Here is a 20531-nt window from a genome sequence, read left to right on the forward strand (position 1 = left end):
CAGACCACAGATAATCCAAGCTGCCCCCCCCCCCCCCCCCCCCCCCCCAGATGCTGTGACTCTGCTACAGACATTGCATTGCATTAACATCAGGAATATATTTGCCAGCTATTCTCATTTTTAAATCTGTGTTTAAGTAACAGATGTTTGTCATTGTAACAGGCAAAGCGAAAAATGGCAAACCTGAATACAGCTATAATTCCATATTTGCAGTTTGAATCACCATTTGTTAATGTTGTGCAATGGTTAGGCAACTAGGGTTGTAATTTCAAAGGTTGTTCTTGTTTGTGTTAGTGTTAAGCAGATTAACCTACTGGGTACATGTTAAACTATGCGGTCGTTCCCTGCACTTGGAACAGTACTTCTCTCTAGGTTTTCCCGGTTATGGTTGTACACTTTGTTGTACGTCACTCTGGATAAGAGCGTCTGCCAAATGCCTGTAATGTAAATGTAAAGGCTGTATTTTTGAGTCTCAGTTAAGGCACTGCAGTAAGGCCCTCAAGCAATGTCCTGCTGTTCTGTGTGCTGTAGTCGTGGCCGAGTGGTTAAGGCGATGGACTAGAAATCCATTGGGGTCTCCCCGCGCAGGTTCGAATCCTGCCGACTACGTTATGTTTTGTGAAACCATTAGGAAAACAAGTCGTATACAAATCGCACGAATGGAGTTCAGCCCAATGGCTTGTTTGTTGAGCAAAGTGGAATTGCTCGTACTTCAGGTTGTCTGCCTTGTGTAATTACGTTACATTTATTTGGCAGACGCTTTTATCCAAAGCGACGTACAAAAAGTGCATTTCATGGTCATGGACAACTACAAAACACAGGTTCAATAAGATACAGTACTTATTTTGTACAGCTGTTTCTAGCCAAGAACACCGTTTAGTTCACACAGTGAACACTATTCTGACCTAACCTTTGCAAAGCCAACCAGGCAGAAGAATAAGCTACAGTATTAGGACAAATACAAATGACCAAAAAGTGCTGGGATGGGGGAACATGTAACGAGTGTCATGAAAAGGGGGTGGGAGGTGAATTTAGAGTGAAATATACAGAGTGGTGGTAGTTAGTTAGTGTAATGGTTAAAGGAACAGGCCAATGGTTAGTGGAGTAACCTGCAGGTCCTAGGTTCCATTCTCAGGTAAGGCATAAGCTGTCCTAAATCGCCCTGGATAAGGGCATCTGCTCAATGCCCGTAATGTAATGTATAACTTTTTTTCTGGTAGTGACATTGATATCCAACGTGAACGAAACCTCCTGTGTGTCTCAGGACTGGGTTGTCAAAGCAACAACATTGTGAACCATGTAGATGCTTCGCACATTTTCCAGGAACTCCTGTTGCTTCATTAAGCTACGTCGCATATGCCCGACTGTCCACTTGAGGAGCGGCACCATATTAACCTCTCAACATTTCAGCGCACGGGGTGCCATTTTGTTTTTGCCCAGTAGGAATGTCAGATGGGGTGCCATCCCCATCTCCTCTCGTTTCGATTAAATTAATGGTGTCTTCGTCCATACATTTGGGCAAAGAGCTATCTGGTGGTCTATTGCATTCAGGTTTTTATAGTTGTGGATAACTGCGAAACAGAACGCATATGCAATTCCACATATGCAGTTTGAATCGATACATGAGAAACGGACTGCTTTTTAGTGGGGGATTCATCTGAATCATCTGAATGTCGTGGAGAGACATTTTTAGACAAGGATTGTTTATATTATGTAATAGCTAATGGGTCTTTTTCAAGGAAGTTATGCATTTATATGTGAAGCATAGTGATTCACCTTCACGTGATTCCATCATTCAGATTCATTTGCTGATTTCGTTATGATTGATTTATCAATTTTCTGCATTCTAATGAAAATAGTTCCTGGCTAAACAAAGGATTTATAACGTACATTTTAAGTACAACTGACTGAAAAGTTTTACTGTGATATAAAATGGGCAGATGTTGCCAAAGCGCCAGTGTAGTATAATGGGTAAGGAGCTGGTCTTGTAACCTAAAGGTTGCAGGTTCCCGCTATGACACTGCCGTTGTTGTACCCTTGAGCAAGTTACTCAACCTGCATTGCTTCATTACATATCCAGCTGTATAAATGGATGCAATGTAAATGCTGTGTAAAAGTTGTGTGAGTCGCTCTTGATAAGAGCGTCCGCTAAATGCCCGTAATAATAATAAAGTGAGGAAATGATTTTTTGTAGGAAATTGCAGTGATGGAGATGTATGTGATCTGATGTACAGCTGGGCTCTTTCTGTCCAGGGCGGGCGTGGCGCTCGTCCCAGCTGCGGACGGGACGCGGATCACACGTGGCGCCGCGCGGATAGGCAGGACGTCGCCCCGGCGACCCCCGCGCTCGCAGCTGGAGGACGAGGGACGGTCTCCATGGCAGCCGACGGGGCTCGGCGAGCGGAAGCACTTCCTCGCCTCCGTCTCTGTCTCCTCTCCCTTTTCAGCCCCTCAAATTACCCACAGTCCCCTCGGCCCTCAGCAGGCCCTTCAGATAAACGCGCGCGGGTGGCGGGCCCGAGCCGGGGGGGGGGGGAGGCTGGGGGGTGCTCCCATTGCTACTGCCACAACCCACGACATACCCATCATGCACCTACAGCTGCAGCCTGTATCTTTTTTTGTACGTTGCTTTGGATAAAGCACAGTGGAGTGTAGCACAGTGGGTAAGGAACTAGACTTGTAAACGAAAGGTCGCAGGTTCGATTCCCGGGTAAGGACACTGCCGTTGTACCCTTGAGCAAGGTACTTAACCGAAATTGCTTCAGTATATATCCAGCTGTATAAATGGATACAATGTAAAAATGCTATGTAAAAAAGTTGTGTAAGTCGCTCTGGATAAGAGCGTCTGCTAAATGCCTGTAATGTAATGTAATGTAATAAATGTGTCCACTAATTAATAAATGTAATGTAACCCAATGTATCTCCAGGCTCCCACGTCAAGGATGATCTTAACCATTAACCAGCCTCAGCCTCTTTAACTACGTCATTTGTCAATAAATTCCACACACACACACAAATATTTGGCAAGCCGTTTCTCCTGAATGGATAACCAGTGTGTGTGCCGCCTTCAGCGTCAGTCTGGTATCTTCCGCACTCAACGGTCTGAAGATTAGGAAAATTCCTCCGTATCTGTGCTATGCTATTTTCGCCACAGTCGTGACCCCGCATAATAAACTTCGCTGGTACTGACGGTTGTTTTGTTGTTAGCCGAGAGCAAGCAGCATTTCGCCACCGAATGCATCATTCATTGTTTTCTCCCGCAGTCACGACAGCCGGATAGGTAGGGGAAGCAAATTATGCAAATGCATACTCTTCCTAGAACTTTGCCCCCCTTTTCCCAATTAGCATAGTCTCTGGAGGCCCGCCTTTCCTGTCCTTCTGCTCTGACTGGGATTCCAGTAAGTGAGTTCATTGCAAAGGCAGGGGAACCAGACCAAAGCGTGTCTCAGCTGCTTCATGAAAAGATGGCGTCATGTGCTGAATTTTTTCAGTGACAATCAGTAGCGAGTCGTCAGTCGTCAGGCTCTTGGTTTGGATGGACGCCTGCTTATTTTTAACTAACTGGATTGGTTTTTTTAATGCCTCGTCCTGATTCTGTCTAGGTTTTGTTTTTGTTTTTTTTTTGCATAGTGTCCTTGCTATCATTCTGTGGATTTGTAGCACTGCCAGATTTCAATGTAGATCAACCGTGCGGTGAACTCTTATGTTCTTTCCAAATCCCTTTTCTTAAACACGGAATGTCCAGAATGTTCTTCCAAACATACATTTGATGATCTTATTTCTTAATGAATTTTCTGAACATATATTTAGGTGTGAATGGAAGGGTGGCAAGACTTATAATGTTAGGAATTCCACTGTAAAAAATGTCTGCCTTATCAAGTGTTTAATTTTGAAATGAGACTTAAAAACTTATTTTTCTTCTCTGAAGTAGAAAATATTAGCTGGTTTTAAATTATTTTTTGCTTGTCAAGTGAAATTGCCTACCCCATTGGCAAATCTTGAAATGAGTCAAACTGTCTCACCTCATTTGGCAATCTTTTTATTATTTAGCCAAAAAGCAATAGAAATAAAATTTTATGTCTAAATATAGGACTGAAATACTTGTTAGGACTGTCTTATATTTTGGTGTTTGCAGTGCTGGACCTAACCATCTGCTGTTTTATAATATCTGTGGTAGTACCACCCATGCTATAGACAAACTAAATGGCCAGCTTTGTATTCTTAACTTTGAAAGGCATGCGACTGCACTTCTGAAACAGAAATGTGTATGGATTTCCAAGAACGGGTCTGTTCAAGACTAATACAGCTGGCAATAGATTTTTTTTTTGCCCTTGGCCAATGAACACTTGCTCCTGTTATCAAATAAAGCCTCGTGTAAGAAAGTATAGAGAACAGGAAGAAAGAGCTGACAGTCTGGTTACTGTAATTCTGTTCTATTACTGTACTAAGTAGGGGCTGTCCCCTTATCATAGAATCCAAACAGACAGCACTATGAGGTCATAGTCCGGTGGAATGTTTATTCACAGTCATTCTTGGAGGGACTCCTGGCATCCACGACTCCCCGCCCCCGCCCCCAGCTCTTACTTCTGCTCTGTTTCCTGACGAGCCTCAATTTACTACATAAAGATAATCAGAGCTGTGCAAGGCGGTGACTCATGCAGCGGGCATAAGGCCGGGCAGCGCTTCAGTAGAGATGCCAGGGTGTTTGGACAGGAAGCCTGCCATTGTGCAGAGGGGTGGGTGGGTGGGTTGGGCTGTTTGTTTTGAGATGTTGGTGTTAAGTACTCACGGCTTTTTTCAATATGTGTGTGTGTCCGGTCCATTCAGTTAGTCAGTTAAACCCTCAGCCACTTGGCATCAATCATCGACAGTATGGCTTCAGACTGGTCCACTGAGATGTGGTGGTTTGTAGAAATTCAGACTGGTCCGCTGAGATGTGGTGGTCTGTAGAAATTCAGACTGGTCCACTGAGATGTGGTGGTCTGTAGAAATTCAGACTGGTCCACTGAGATGTGGTGGTCTGTAGAAATTCAGACTGGTCCACTGAGATGTGGTGGTCTGTAGAAATTCAGACTGGTCCACTGAGATGTGGTGGTCTGTAGAAATTCAGACTGGTCCACTGAGATGTGGTGGTTTGTAGAAATTCAGACTAATCCACTGAGATGTGGTGGTTTGTACCGAAAGCCACTCGGCATTGCATAGAAATCCCCTCTAACCCAAAGCTTCCCAGCTGTACAATAAATGAAACTACAACTCTGCGTTTTTCACCTTGCAGTGACGATGTGCTTCTGAAGCCATCGTTGTACAGCACAAGCTAGGCGTCTTACTCTTTGACTCATGCGTGTTTACACTGTAATCACGGTTGTAAAATGAGCAAGAAGCATCACCCACCATCGAAAGCGAAGGACTTGACCTCACTGTGGTTTTCCTCCACGCTCAGGAAAATGACACATATATTCATCCTTTTAATTTTTAGTACAGTTCCATTAAGCAAACATTTTGACTGCTCTGGTTTTTCAGAATCTTGTCTTATCATCATGATCAGTTCCTTTAATTTGAGTCTATTATGAAATTTGAAACGAAGGCCATTAGCAGTACTATTACACACTCGCTTTGAATAAAATATTGTAACATTTCTATGCAAAAGTATTCCCAGTTTCCAAATCCAGTGTGTAAACCAAATTTAACCCTCTGAAGAAAAGTAGTGTAAAATAGTAGTTTGTGAGCTTGGCTTGTGACTCAGAGGTTTCATGTTCAAATCCCAGTAAAAGCACTGACAATGTCCCCTTGCATTCAGCAAGGTACTTCATCTGAATTGCTTCAGTAAAATGTCACCTGTTATTATAATAGTAACTGGCCTGTTTATATTAAAATATCCATATATGGTATTATTATTATTATTATTATTATTATTATTATTATTATTATTATTATTATTATATGAGTACCATTGACCCTGAAAAAGATAATACTCATATGTTAATTGATTATATTATTTTGTACAATCAAAGCCAAATCACAGGAACAAAACTGCAGTTTTTGAAATTAAGCCATGAGCTTACTGGTCAGTCCGTTCATATGGGATGAATTCAAATTGTGCGACTTTCAAACAGAGCATTACAACCCCAGACGAACCACGGACAGCCCTAGATAACGCGCAGATTTCACGAGGGCATGCATGATGAACGCAGAGCAGAATTACAGGCGCGGTGCTTGAAAGTCTCCTTTCTACCTGATTTTGGGAGGTCTTTTCCTCCCCCCCCCCCAAGACCCCCTTGCGACTCCCCTAAACCCTTACTGCCGACCCGTAGCCCGGCCCAGATATTTGGGGGGCCTTTGGGGCGTGTACAGTGTGTGGGTCTGTGTAATTGGCTATGGCATTTGCGCTGCCTGTCCTCGCGGGCTTGAAAGGGAGAGGACGCGGCGGGGAGACTGCGGTGTCAGCGAGGCCCTTAATTACCCGCTCACCTCTCCGTGGATTAGCACTGCGGCTGAATTATTCAGCGTCTAATCCTCCCGCCGGCCCGGGAACACTGTGTGGTACCCCACCGCCCCACCTCCCCCCCCCCCCCCCCCCTTCCAAAGCCATTCTCCGCGCCAAATCTGGCGTGAGCCTCCATGACGGGCGGGTGCACTGATACTGGGAGGAAGCTGCCCTTCCGACGCCCTTCTGAGTGGCTTGGGGGGCAATTGGGAGGGGTGGGGGGGCCACATGCATTTGCCCCTCTGTCTGATGCGCAACCTTGGGTGGCCTGCAGGGGGTGGCAGAGAGCTGGGTGCAGGAGGCGCAGCGTCAGTGGCTGCAGCGATTCGCTTGTATTAAAATGTTGGCTTTTGGTCTGATCTGATTATTAGCTGTTGGCCGTACTGTCCTTTCCATGTTTGTTAACCAACCCCCAACCCCCCCCCCCCCCCCCAAGGCCCCCCCCGGCTCTCCCTCTCTCTGTTTTTGTTCAGTAATTATGGTGGCCATCATTTGAGTGCAACTCGATTGGAGCTGTGGAAGGGAAGGCACTATAGACCTTATTAGACCCAATCTTTCTCTCTCCGGCTTTCAGTGCCATTAAACGACATGGCCTCCGCAGATCATTAAATTACTTTTCGAGGTCTGTTCGTGGAGCAGGAAGGCGATCTCATTAACAAGAGGCCTCCGCTTTTTTATCAAGAAAAAAAAAAACAAAAAAAAAAACATGCTTTCATGTGGTAATTTGAGATACGCAGATTCACCAGGAGGGAATGGACGTAGATAAACCACAACAAATGATATCAGAGTCTTGTCGACCCTTATAATTAACAGACATGTATTTGTAATACGCAAGTGATCAGAAGCATTTTTGTTAGATGCTAACTCATATTTCCTTTTTAGTTAGAAGTACATTTGTTTTCATATCTGTGGATCTCCATTTGAAGTGCACCGCATGCGCCAGTACTGGACTTTGAGCGGAGTGGATTTTAAATGGACAGCTTCTAATTGAAGCGATGCACTCCATCCCTTTAATAAATGTCTGTTTTCATCCTCAGCGGAGACAGAAACAAGCGTGTGCAACAACTCTCACCGCTACCAAGAGCAAAACAAACAAATAAGAGAAACAAACACAAAAACAATTCAATCATTTATTTATTTAATCGGACAGGAGGAACAAAGAACAGAGCTCATTTGTGCTGTGCTGTAAGGGGGGGGGGGGGGGGGGGTCAGCTGACAGAGTCCAGGTTGTAGTGACCAGCCTGCTTTTTGTCAGGGACAGGTCGAAGGCCAAGTTAATTTAAATTGTTTGACTGCTAACTCAAATTAAACTGCTCACAAAAAAATAAAAATAAAAAAATACCTCATTACATCCAAGCTTTCAGCTCATTCTGCACCATTGATTGCTGAGAAGATTCAACCTCTTGCCAGGTTGCATATTTCAAGAAAGATGTCATATTAGCACTCAGGAGCCACACTGGAGCCACACCGTAGCCCTGGAGGGTGTGCCTGTGCGTGGGAGACATTACAGATGTGCGGGAGGTGCGTTCACTGTAGGCTCTCGTCCACATTTGCTCTCAGCGTGGACAGATGGGAAATAGTACAGAAAACAGGATACAGAAAATGCTTCATAGCTCACATGAAAAAAAAATCATTTGTTTTACAGAGGAGAATGAGATTTCTCCGAGATGAAAAAAAAAAAACAAAACAAAACAGGAGGTCAGAGAAAGGGTCCGCTGTACAGTCGGACATGTTTAGATACGCAGCATTGCGGTTTGATTCCGTCCCCACAAAATTCGGGCGGCGAAAAATATACGGCCGTATACGAGGACTACTCTTTTTGCGGCATCTTTATCACTTCGAGTCAGGCGGAGTCTGCATTCCAGAGCCAAAAGGGCGCGTGGAATGCTTCGTGTTAGCTGGGCCATGAACACTGTGGGCGTCAGCTGCCGCACAATTTTACGTCAGGAAAGTAGATTCGGTCTTGCAGAGGGCTGAGCAGTATGCTCCATTACCACACAATTTATTTTCTTTCACTATTCCATTATTCCCAGGAAAATGATCGTGTCGCGTGCGGGCGTTTCTCAGCGTTTTTACTAGAAAGTCCCATTATCGAGTTGCGCAATACGATCTCTCAAACTGAATTAGACACGCATGGCTTAGTTTAATTGATATTTTCACATTTCCATTGTTCCATAATCAGTGTTAGCGGTATGCTGTTCAAAATGACTTATTTTAACTGTCCTTCATACTGGAGCAGTGTGAGCGCAGACTGCACCTTCAGAGTTATTCTTTAACTCAAATTAAAATGTCACTACGATTTTACTCATTCAGAAACCATACAATGATATACACTCAATGTAAAAGACTTAAGAAATATGTCATCTGCTATGAGTTTAAGAATTTAATTGAAATTCTATTTTTATAAAATGTGAAAAGGATTTTTACTTACCACGTACAATGCACTTTTGTAAGTCAATCTGGCTTAAAGCATCTACTGAATGATTGAATTGTAAATTGGGTAAAAGCAACTGCATGTACTGCAGAGGTAAAGCTTTAAAGCAATATTTCAGGTTTCACAGCACAATTCGTCTGGCAGAGACAGTATCAACACAAAATCATTTAACGAACATATTAACATTAACAGATATGAGTTAAAACAAAAAGCAAAAAACCCGAGAGACAGGCAGAGGGAGAAAGTATGCATGTGAGATTGAGTGTACAGGGGGCAATGTTGCATTTTGGGAAGTGAGATTCAGCTGGTCAGGGCAACAGTCAGGTCGCTAGCGTCTCCTAAGTGTAGTGATGTCATCAACACCGCTTTAGGTTGATTCGTCCCGGATCCCGTTCTGCTGTATTTCAGGAGCTCCGCAGTCACTAAACACGGCAGAGTCAAAGCCGCTGAGCTGTCAGTGGAGGGCAACACGAAGAAGGCAGCCAGGGGTGGGAGAGGAAGGTGTGTCTCCATCGCCGCCTAATGGTCAGTGTGGGTACTGGTCCAGAGAGGCGGACTGGAAAAAAAAACGAACAGAATGGCAGACCCATGTTCAACGAAAAAGCGCTAAACGGCGAGATATGCAAACTATCCTACAGTCACTTGTCTGTTACACAGGAAACAAAAACAAAAAAAAACTGCACTAAATGAGTGAGCTGTTCCACAAAAACACCAGTTCAGAGCACCGGGGAACGGGAACGCCTGCCAGCTGGCTGTCTAAACACACCGCCCTCTCCCGTGGCAGATAGAACAGGTTCAGCTCCTGTCACGATTCATTTCAGGCAATCTCGCTCCGCAGGCTTGCCTTTTAAAAAATTTAACGGCTTTGGCGGGTGCGGCGCTGCTTCGGCTCCTGGAAGAGTGTGACGGAGGACTAGCCACCCGCCCCCTCCCTTACGCGGTTGTATTCATTTACACGTGCTGCTGCTACGAGCGACTGGGGGAAAGAAGGGCTCGGAACGACGTTCCAATTTTCTAGCCATTGAACTGAGCGCAAAATCTCTGCATCTGGAGCTCACGGCTGCGAGGAGAGGACCAGACAGATGCAGGATAAAAGCCTGACATGCAAGAACATTAATATTTTAAGGGAAGGTGCTGTGGAAGGAGTGCAGGGGTTTTACGCCGGTGTAGTCACACAAGACCTAGTTTTGGGGTAAAGCCGTTTCTGTTTTGGTAAAACCGCATGGATGCGCCCGCTCGCGTCCTTCCCAAAAGAACGGTACGGTACGGTACGGTACGGTACGCGGCTTGCACTCATCGGCTTGTTACATACATCCCATCACACCGTCACACACCGAGCACACAGGCTGCAGATACCTCCCTCGGGTGGATCACCCAAGCTCCAGCCAAGAGAGGCTGCATTTCTAAAGAAACCTTCTGCAGATCAGGGGTCTGGCTGTGCAACTCCTGAATCATTTAAACACGCGCAAATGTTGTGAGGAGCAAAAGCACTTCAAAGACTAAAAGCGGAGCATTTGGCATCCTGCTCAATGGCTCTGTCTTTTCTCTAAGGCGTTTACTCTCTCACATCCACCCACTGCCGTAGCAGGCCCACGCTAGCCAGCTCTACGCTGTGCGCTAGATAGATATCCTTCCTCCAGTCAGCTGGATTGGGCCATTCCCTGTGTCATTAACATATATATTACTGTCAGCGTGAACCCAACCAATATGCTCTTGTTCCTGAAGTCTTCAGAAGGGGTCCCTGTAACACAGTGATTATACCCTTTCTTTTATGTAGAAGCTGGCAGTTTCTCAATGATAGCCTTTGAATTAAATCACCCTTTTGAGACCTGGATGCCATATTGGTTTTTGAAGTGCCTGTCCAGTTCCATGCTCCTTATGTGTGTGCGTGATTGGACGGTACTGAGGTTCCTGCAAAGTGACCGAAACTCCATACTGGGCAAGGTGAATTAATGAATAGAGTTTGTCCATCTTCAAATGTCATACTTGTGTCGAAATCAAACTTCCATCTCCTCAAAATTTCTGTCGTTGCTCTTCACAATAGAAAGCAATAAGATCAGCATTAAATTTATTTATTGATTGATTTTACTTTTTAATTTTTTTATTCCTGAATTTGGAATTAATTGTACGCCACTCCCATTGCTGAAACGTCCTCAGTTCAAGTTGCTGTTTCTTGCTTGTTTCTTCCAAAGCGTGTGCATTCAATACTTTTTGCTTACATTTCCTTGAGCTGGGTTGGACAGTCATTGTGCCAGAGGACAGTAGAATGTAGAAGATCTGAGATGCTCAATCAACCAGAGGAGCTGCTATATATATATATATATATATATATATATATATATATATAGCAGGGCAATACCCTGCAAACTGAATCCCTTCCTCTCATTATGGCCAACCACGCATCACCCAGCCTCCGATGGTGCTGGCCAGAGGTGGAAAATCCAGGTTCAGGGAGTAAAAGTCCTCTCCAGTATTTCATTCCTGTCACCTGGATTTTCAGCCAGGAGGTGGAACTAATTAGTGAAATCACCTGGCTGTGCTCATGGGTGGAAGAAACACATGGCAGGACTTTTACCTGCTGACCCCTGGACTTTCCACCTGTGGTGCTGGCATGGTTTGGGTTCTCAGTGAGTTCGGCTGTACGAGAAAGTGTTTAGCAAAGTGCATCAAGGCAAAGTCAGCTGGGACAAGCAGGGAGACAGCCAGGTGAAATTCAGGTGACTGAGACGTGATCAAGCAGGACACAATCAGGCCAGAATGTAATTTGGGAATAGGAAGGGTAAAAATAATGGAAAATACATCATATTTTTTTCTTTTTGTCTTGTCCATCACTACTCTGTATGCTGAGCCAGTCACTGTTTGAAGGCGTGCACAAATAGTTTGAAATATTTTTAATACATCCACAGAAATATCTGCCTTTGAACACTCAAACTGCCAGAATGTCATAGCAACTAGAATTACTGTCATGATTCTAGTCATTCTGATTGTTCACATTTAAATTACATCATAGATTAAAAACGAAAAACTTCATGCACCTCCAGGAGTCAGAATTGCTCATAAGAATCTTCAGGACATCAAATGCAAGAAATGAATCAGTTTGATCATGTATTCGTAATTCCAAAAGTGCACTGACTGCATGCACTCTAATTAGACAATATGTTTAAACACACAATGAACAAATATGAGTGCTTAGAGTAATGCTTCATGTGAGGTATCTTCAAGACAGGAGAAAAGTTGATTTACTTTGGACGTACTGCCTATAATAAGCCCTGACTGACAAACTCCTTCACTATCTGAGAACAGTCAACTGATATTTTGTTTTCAAAAGAGACGTTGAACATCTGTTATTGACGGACGCAGAAAAAATAAAAAAGAGGAAGCGCTGTAAAAACAGTGGGGGTTTGGTGACGCTGTGGAAGTGGCATGGCCTTCACCGCGCCCTGTGCTTATCTGCTGTAGTTTATCGCCATTGATTTATCGCCTGGTCTCGCGGAGACTGTGTTTCAGAGCTCGGACACGGCACATGCAGCGGCCACGAGACTTCGGTGTACGCACCAGACTTCCTGCTGGGCTTCCCGCGGCTTAATGCGGTGTCACACGAACCAAAAAGCTTTATCGATGTGGCCGAATAGAGCCGGAAACCTAGCCGAGCCCGGTGCCTGTATCGTTATAGCGAGCGATTTAAAGGAAGACTGACGGAGCCACTTCGGTCGTGCCGTGGCAGGGAGCTATTGATTCTTGGCCCGAGGAAACGCTCACCTGATCGCCATGGAAACGCAACGACGAGTCGGACAAATTAGTGAGTGGAGCAGCTCAGGCGTGATGGTAGCCTGCTGGCTGTTCTCAATCTTATGTACAGCTAAGGGGCTATTAAATGGATATTCTCTCCCCACAGCAAAAATGAAAATATTAATGTAAATTCTGCTGGGTCAAATCTGAGACTGATCTCCACAGCTATGATGGGCTGAGTTGGACCTTTACACACTACTTAAAAAAAATGTTTTTACCCATATTAATGGGGAGAAAATTCCTTCCGGTATTTTCCATGTTCTTGCTATCTTGCTCCTAGCCGTGTACATACAGTCAGGGATAGTTGTTCTGAGGCTTGAGAGGCCCTTCATTGTTATTATTAAAATTTCTGGAGTAGGTCGGTAATATATGTAAACTTCATGTAAACAGTTCAAATGATATATGTCACAGTTTCCTTCTTCATAAAAAAGTGCTGCTAGTCTACGCTGCTGGTGCTGCCATGGTTTATGAAGAGCACAAGACAAGCTTCTGTCCTGTGCCCGTTATAAATTGTGAGATTGTCTGTCAATGTATCATTTCATCGATGTATCCAAAGGGGGGGTGGTGTCTCATACCTTGACCCAGGGTCTTGGGGCAATGCGGTAGTCATTTCTTCGCTGGCTCAGAGCTTGTCTGTACGTAGGCCATCTCCTTCTCTCTGACTTCTCCTGTGTGTCTGTAGGACAGGACAGAGAGAGACAGCTGTCATGGTGAACGAGGGAAATGCGTCAAAGAACATATCCGGGCAACAGTTCAACATGATCATTGTACTTTCTACACTGTTCATTTCCGTTACTTCAGCCTATCGGTTCAAATGGACATTGTATTGAGAGTGTGGAAAAAGCGGAGGCAAGGAGGGATGGATAGATTGGTGGTCATTTCACTTGGGTAGACTGGCAGCCAGATGTTCAAAGAGGGGCGGTAGTTTAGCACGGTGGGTAAGGAACTGGGCTTGTAACTGAAAGGTCGCAGGTTCGATTCCTGGATAGGACACTGCCGTTGTACCCTTGAGCAAGGTACTTAACCTGAATTGCTTCAGTATATATCCAGCTGTATAAATGGATGCAATGTAAATGCTATGTAAAAAATTGTGTAAGTCGCTCTGGATAAGAGCGTCTGCTAAATGCCTGTAATGTAATGCAATGTAAGATACCTGTGCGTTAAAAAGTGGGTCCTACAACTAAAACAACAAACGTGCAAAAGTCTCGGACTGCTGGAAGGACAGTGCGTCCGCTCGTTGTTGAGACAATGCACATGAAGAGCGGCTGATGATAATCCCATCGTACATCTACTATGGAGTGCTCATTCCTGAGGGACTCTACTCTACATCAACAATGAGCGCTCTTTTCAAAACACTGCCATTTTAGGAATGCTCTGCTAAAGTTTTACAGTTCAGTTTGTTTCCCATTTCGTGTGGAAGAGGCAAGACAAATTTGAAATTTCGTCTCCATTTAATCCTGCTCGGTTGCTTGCGCTTCAGGAAAAATAAATGAGCGGTATTTCTGCTTGTGTGTGAGTGTGTGTGCGTTCGATGAGGAGGACCACATGCTAGCTCAGGAATAGTAGACTTTTGAAAAGGGATTTTTTTGTTGTTGAAAGTTTGGAGAAAGAAGAAAACAACCCTTTCCTCCCTCCTTCCAGGTTGTGTTTCCAACAGAACGGATTTCCACCCTGTTATACAAAATAATTTTACAGTAATTTGTCCAATTAGAATTTATGTGACGAAGCAGCGGCAGTGCATGGTAAGCAGTCTGCTGTGATCAGGTCTCGCTGAAGGAACACATCCTGCCCTTTTAACACCCAACCTTTTATGGGGAAAAAGTGCTCATATTCACCAGAACAAGAACTCGCATTTGTAAGAAAACAAAACCTTTTTTTGTCATTGGATAATCAGATGTGAACAACACAGGAATAACTGTAGTGACCCAAAGGCTTTAAAGCAGTGGTCTCCAACCCTGGTCCTGGAGAGATACAGGGTCTGCTGGTTTTCATAGTGACTCTGCACTTCATGAATCAATTAGATCAATTGATTACACAGTTAACTCAACTCATCTGGTGTCTTGGGTCTCCACTGGGTGCTGATTTTAAGGTGAAAACAAAAACCAGCAGACCCTGTAGCTCTCCAGGACCAGGGTTGGAGACCACTGCTTTAAAGCCTTTGGGTCACTACAGTTATTCCTGTGTTGTTCATATCTGATTATCCAATGACAGACAGCTCATTTATTGGACTGCAGAATACAAGCGGTGGCTGGAAGTACATACGTTGGATGCTTTTGCATGTGCAATTCTGCTTGTGCTCTCCTGAATTGGTGGAGGCCGGTGCAACAGTTGGATGTGTTAACGAAGACACTTAGACATTACATGAATATATGAAATATGTTTAAAAAAATAAAAATAAAACCTTGATATTTGATAAATTGTAATGAACAAATGAATGAATTATCATGATATAGGCTATAAAAATATACAGTATCTGTTTGAGAATGCCATATGTAAATCCTTCCATATGGTTCTTTCACAACTGTCAGTCATTGCATCCTTACAGAAAAACAACCTGGAATTGAATATCAAAGTGGATGGTGAGGACTTGAAGGTGTATAATCCTAATCTCACGTAAGTAACCTGATTTCTTTGGTCTTCCTTTTCCTGTGAAGTTTTTTTTGAAAAACAGGCCCTGTTCTTCTTGCTATGCTAGAGCCTTTCATCCTTGTCAGAGCGTATAGTGATGCTTGCAGTCTAAGTCTTTTTATTGAAAAAAAAAATGGGGCATTAAAAAGGGGTGGTAATAAAGGGGTGATAAAATTGCACCCAATTACTGGTGCTGGATTTCACAGTCATTAATATGAATTATTTCCTGTTCTTGAAGGTTTTTGTTAAACCGTCCAACTTGTCAAGGAGCTCAAAGACAAGGAAATACCAGGAAAAACCTGATACTCGGTATAAGGTTCCAATGACGGGATATATACTGGGTAATGAGCAGGTGTCTCAGAGCTTTAAAACACATTTCTCTTTGCTACAGAAATGATGATTACCCACAGGTATTCATGGGATTTCTTGACAACAAAGCTTTTCAAAATAATTTAAAAAAAAATATTTAGCATCAATTAGTTGGATAGCACTTTTTACTAGAATTGTTCTGTTTTCTGGGGTCCCTGCTTCATAATAACATCCTGCTATTGTGGATTCCCCAAGAAATGCACAGTACATCAGAGAATTAATTACACTCACATTTTACACAAAACAGCTGCAATCTGATCATCTGTCCAGCCGCAGTATTTTCCGCTTCACGTACAAGTTTTCCGTTTTACTACACAAATTTATGGCCTTAAGAATCATTGTTAGATAACATCTCAGCGTTACACAACGGAACGGAGAATTGAATTTCTCAGAACCCGGATGATTCTCCAGCCAGACAACGCTGAAGCCAGAATCCTTGCTCGTTGCATGAACTTGTGAGCAGAACAACCAACAAAGGAAAAAAAAACAAAAAAAGGACAACTGGTCATTTCACACAGCTGTCCTCTAGAACATATGCAATAGAGCAAAGGCAGAGGCTACTGTACACCCATGAGCCATAACGTGGAATCCCGAGTCTCCACAGTGCGTGGTGTCCACGTCCAAGCTACACACACAAGGTCAGGCCACAAACCTCTCTGCACAAAATGGGGGGGGGGAGAACCTGACATTACATTACATTACATTAGAGGCATTTAGCAGACGCTCTTATCCAGAGCGACTTACACAACTTTTTACATAGCATTTTACATTGTATCCATTTATACAGCTGGATATATACTGAAGCAATGCAGGTTAAGTACCTTGCTCAAGGAAAGTCGAACCTGCGACCTTTCGGTTACAAGCCCAGTTCCTTACCCACTGTGCTACACTCCGTCCATGGTGCTGACCTGGTGTGCCCTGCCGTTGGAGCGAGGGGATCAGGGATACTCACGGTCTGACTCTGTTAGAGAACCATCGCAGCAGGACGATCGGGGTACTCACGGTTTGATTTGGTTAGAGAACCGTACGCTCTGGACGATCGGGGTACTCACGGTTTCACTCTGTTAGAGAACCATCGCAGCAGGACGATCGGGGTACTCACGGTCTGACTCTGTTAGCGAACCGTCGGCGCAGGACGATGGCCAGGGTGGAGAGGACCATGATGGTCGTGCACATGGCCCGAGCCCCTCCGTGCCCCGGCCGCGCGGGCGGCAGGGTCAGCATGCAGACGCCATGGCGAGCGCGAGAGCGGCGGTCGGGAGAGAGAGTAAAGCGAAGCGAAGCAAAGCGTGCCGACCGGAGCCTTGTTTATTGCACAACCGCTCTCCTCGCCCAGCGCCTCTCACCACCTGCGGGCGGATTACCGGCTGGATTAGGGCAGATCAGTGGGAGCGCTATTAGGGCCAGGCACGGGCGGCGGCTGAACGCAAACCGCGAGATGTCGGGTGTGCGCGCGCGCTCTCCGCGCAATGCGCCGGCCCCGCCTCTTCATTAATCCCGAAAGGTTTAAAAAAAAAAAAAAAGAAACGTTCTACACTGCACTACCAACCCTGCACACTCACTGAGCTCTTTCTGAAAGCACACCCGGTTTTGCAACTTCCTGTTATGCTGCAGATTGCCCAAATGGGTCAAGTTCGATCTTGTTGCAGGCTGGTGGCGGTTGAGGTCCGTAGCCTGTTGATTGCATAGTCCTCACAACAGGATACATTTCTGGGACAATCCGGTTCTTTGGCCTTGCTGAACGCGCCGTCGATTGGCTGCGTGGCAGGCACGCGAGGTCGCCAGACTTAAGGAGTCTGCTGTGAACTTGAGAGGATTCTGGCTGCTGCTCAGTGCTTACACAGTGTTGCATTGCACAGTATTTACACACGTGCGTGTGTGTGTGTGTGTGTGTGTGCGTGCATGCATGTGTGAGTGTCTGTGTGTTGCTCCATCCAAAGCACCCCAGTCAGCCCTATAGGGCAAAAATCACATAAATGAAGGAGATGGTCATGATCAGGCCCGGTGGACAGCCATAAGCGAGTAAGTACGTGTGTGTGCGTGTGCGTGTGCGTGTGTGTGAGTGTGTGTGTGTGCGTGCGTGTGTGCGTGTGTTTGTGTGTGTGTGTGTGTCTGTCTTTGACATGGTTGTGCAATCACCTCTCATACCTGGCAGCTACGCAGACTGCAGTGCTATTCTGGGTCCACTGACACCCACACAGCTAGCCGAACACCAGCTAGCCTCACGCCCGGCTGCACAATTTCAATCAGTCGAGCGAGAGTGTCACCCAGCAGCCCGTCTCTCCGGCCTGAAGCACTGGCAGTGCCGTCAGCGAGCCCCACGCCGCCTGAAGCCTGCCTAAACAGAGCTGACTGCCCAATCCAGAGGGAGAGCAGTCTGATGTCATACAAACGATAGTGTCCTCCACAATGGGGCCTCTGTCTCCAAACTTTTTAAAATTATTTTTGACGGCCGTTTTTAATCAGTCCTCTCTTATCGGGGGAATGTGGCGCTTCCCAGGCTGTGTGCTGATTAGGGCTCTGAACACCAAGGTCACCCGAAAGCGTAAAGAGTTCTGAGCCGGATCCGAAGGGGGGCGGGGCCTTCACGGGCGGGCCAATCGGTGCTCTGCGCCACCGCGCTCAGAAAAACACCGGACTCCTTCCGTCTCGTTAGGGAAACGGGATCATAAGTCCGACAGACTATGGCAGGCATCTCATGTGCTAATTCAGCTGAATTGTTGACATTCCCCTGCACCACCAGCCTGACCTCCTTATTTTTTGATGCCAATTACGTATGTCCCAGAGGTGCATTTCTTACATTTCTTTTTTTTAGATTTGCACCCCTAACCCTATCTCGGCTTCTCTCCCTCCATGTTTGAATGCAGGGTTGTGCATCTCATATTCTCGGCATTGCAAACATCTTCAATTTCCAGTTTCGAAATATCCTGAAATGCACAACACACCACAGTCGGACATGAGCGATTGCTCAGGATCCTCACATGATAATAACCAACCCCAAACTCCCAAACTGAAAATGCACTTTAATATCATACCGGTGATGATGAATGAACTGGTCAATGTTGCATGATCATCAAGGGCAGAAAGTTTAAAAAAAATTTTTTTTTATCCTGGATGTTTTTATTTTCTCACATTTTTAGATTAACGGAGAATGAAATGATCTCAGCTCAGAATGATTTTGCTAGTGATTGGGTGCCGAATGCAGTATGTAATAGCGGAGAAAAACATGGGCCGCAGCCTCTAAAACGCTCAGACTGGTGATTTATCACAGACATTTATGAGGCGCGATAAGCACAAACGTTTCGGCAACAGCCTTCTTCAGCTTCAGCCTGACGTGCAAAAACGAACTCCCTTTTTTTTTTCCTACCATCGCATTTTTAGAAAGCCAAATCGTGGCCACGAGCCCAGCGACGTCGTGCAGCTGCCTCTGTTGATTTGGACGAGCACGGGCACGCACACTCCCCCCCCCCCCCCCACTCCCCCCCCCCTCGAGGTCTCATTGGGTGACACACGGCAGGTGGTTAGCGGGACAAGGCAAGCTAGCCTATCGAGCGCTTGAGCCTGCTAAACCTGACGCACGGGCGCGGGTCACAAGTCTCATGAGCGAAGTCCACGCAGTAAGGCCTCGCGCCGGGCGCTTGCAGGGCTCGGTGGGGCGAGCCGAATTTGGGGGGGGGGGGACTTAGAGCTGTCGGTCGTCTACATGCGAGTATAAATAGGGTCCCTAATCCAGGGCAATCCCTGGAACTGCTGACTCAGCCCCGCGTGGCAGGGGCAGGGGTTGGGTGGGGGGGGGGGGGGGGAGTGTTACCGTGGTCACATGACTTGCTTCACCGTGTAGGCAGGATCACGCGGGGGGTTGGGGGGGGGGGCAGTGTGTTATCGTGGGAAGTCACATGACTTGCTTCACCGTGTATGCAGGTGGGGGGTGGGTGGGGGGGGGGGGGATTTAGGCGGGGGGGGGGGGAGAGGGTTAAAAATAAAGTCCCCGTGGACTAATTATCTCATCAATGGGGAGGACTCACCTGACACACTGAGTGCACGGTTGCTCGCTCGCTTGCTCGCTCGGCACCCACCCTGTTGGGATGCCGGGGGGGGGGGGGGGGGTGGGGGGTGGGGGAGATGGGGGGGGGGTTTCGTTTTCCCGCCCAGTCCGCTACGCGCCTCGCCTCCCCGCCGGAGACTTGCAAATGAGTTTCGGGGGCGCCCGCGCCCTCCCGGCGAGCCTCGGTGACAGGGGATGTGCCACCATTCTGTCAGCCGGCGAAATGATGCGCAGGAACGTGAATATGCATGAGGCGGCGGAGCACAGCCGAGCCCCCGCCCCCGCCCCCGCAAAGAGGACACCTCGGTGCAGGGCGTAATGGACTGGTGCCGGGCAAAGAAATTACAGACACATAATTCAGCACGGTGGGGGGGGAGAGAGAGAGCGTAAGGGGATCCTGATCTGGGCTGGTTCAGGTGTCATTCCGGGGAAGCTGGAAAAAAGCAGGGAGAACCTGGATAAATCACCCTGGGCTATTCCCAGGCCGTTTAGACGATGGAGCATCAGGTGCAACGTGTCAGCGCCGAGGAACGCCAAGGCTGGGATGCAGGAACTTTGCTTGAGCTGTATTTCCTCCGCTGTTTCATTATCCCTGAAGATGTATGTGTGCGTGTGTGGGTCATAATTTAAGGGTCTGTCTCATCTCGGCTCGTCGAGCAGAAAGAAGAAAGGAAATGAAAGGCACGATGCAGACAGGGACTGTTGTAGATCATTTCTTTATTGATAATCATATTTCATTCCATCAGGTTTGCTAAGGTACAAGTCTGTGTCAGACTGTGCAA

General features: G+C 46.0%; 1 non-coding gene across 1 annotated transcript; it reads left to right on the forward strand.

The window, feature by feature from the left end:
- The first annotated feature begins 527 nt into the window (after nt 1-527).
- Nucleotides 528-609, forward strand: trnas-aga. Its single transcript has one exon. It is a non-coding gene; the product is annotated as a tRNA-Ser (tRNA).
- The last annotated feature ends 19922 nt before the right edge of the window (nt 610-20531 follow it).

Source organism: Anguilla anguilla, chromosome 2, assembly GCF_013347855.1.
Source record: "Anguilla anguilla isolate fAngAng1 chromosome 2, fAngAng1.pri, whole genome shotgun sequence".
Classification (NCBI taxonomy): Eukaryota; Metazoa; Chordata; class Actinopteri; order Anguilliformes; family Anguillidae; genus Anguilla; species Anguilla anguilla.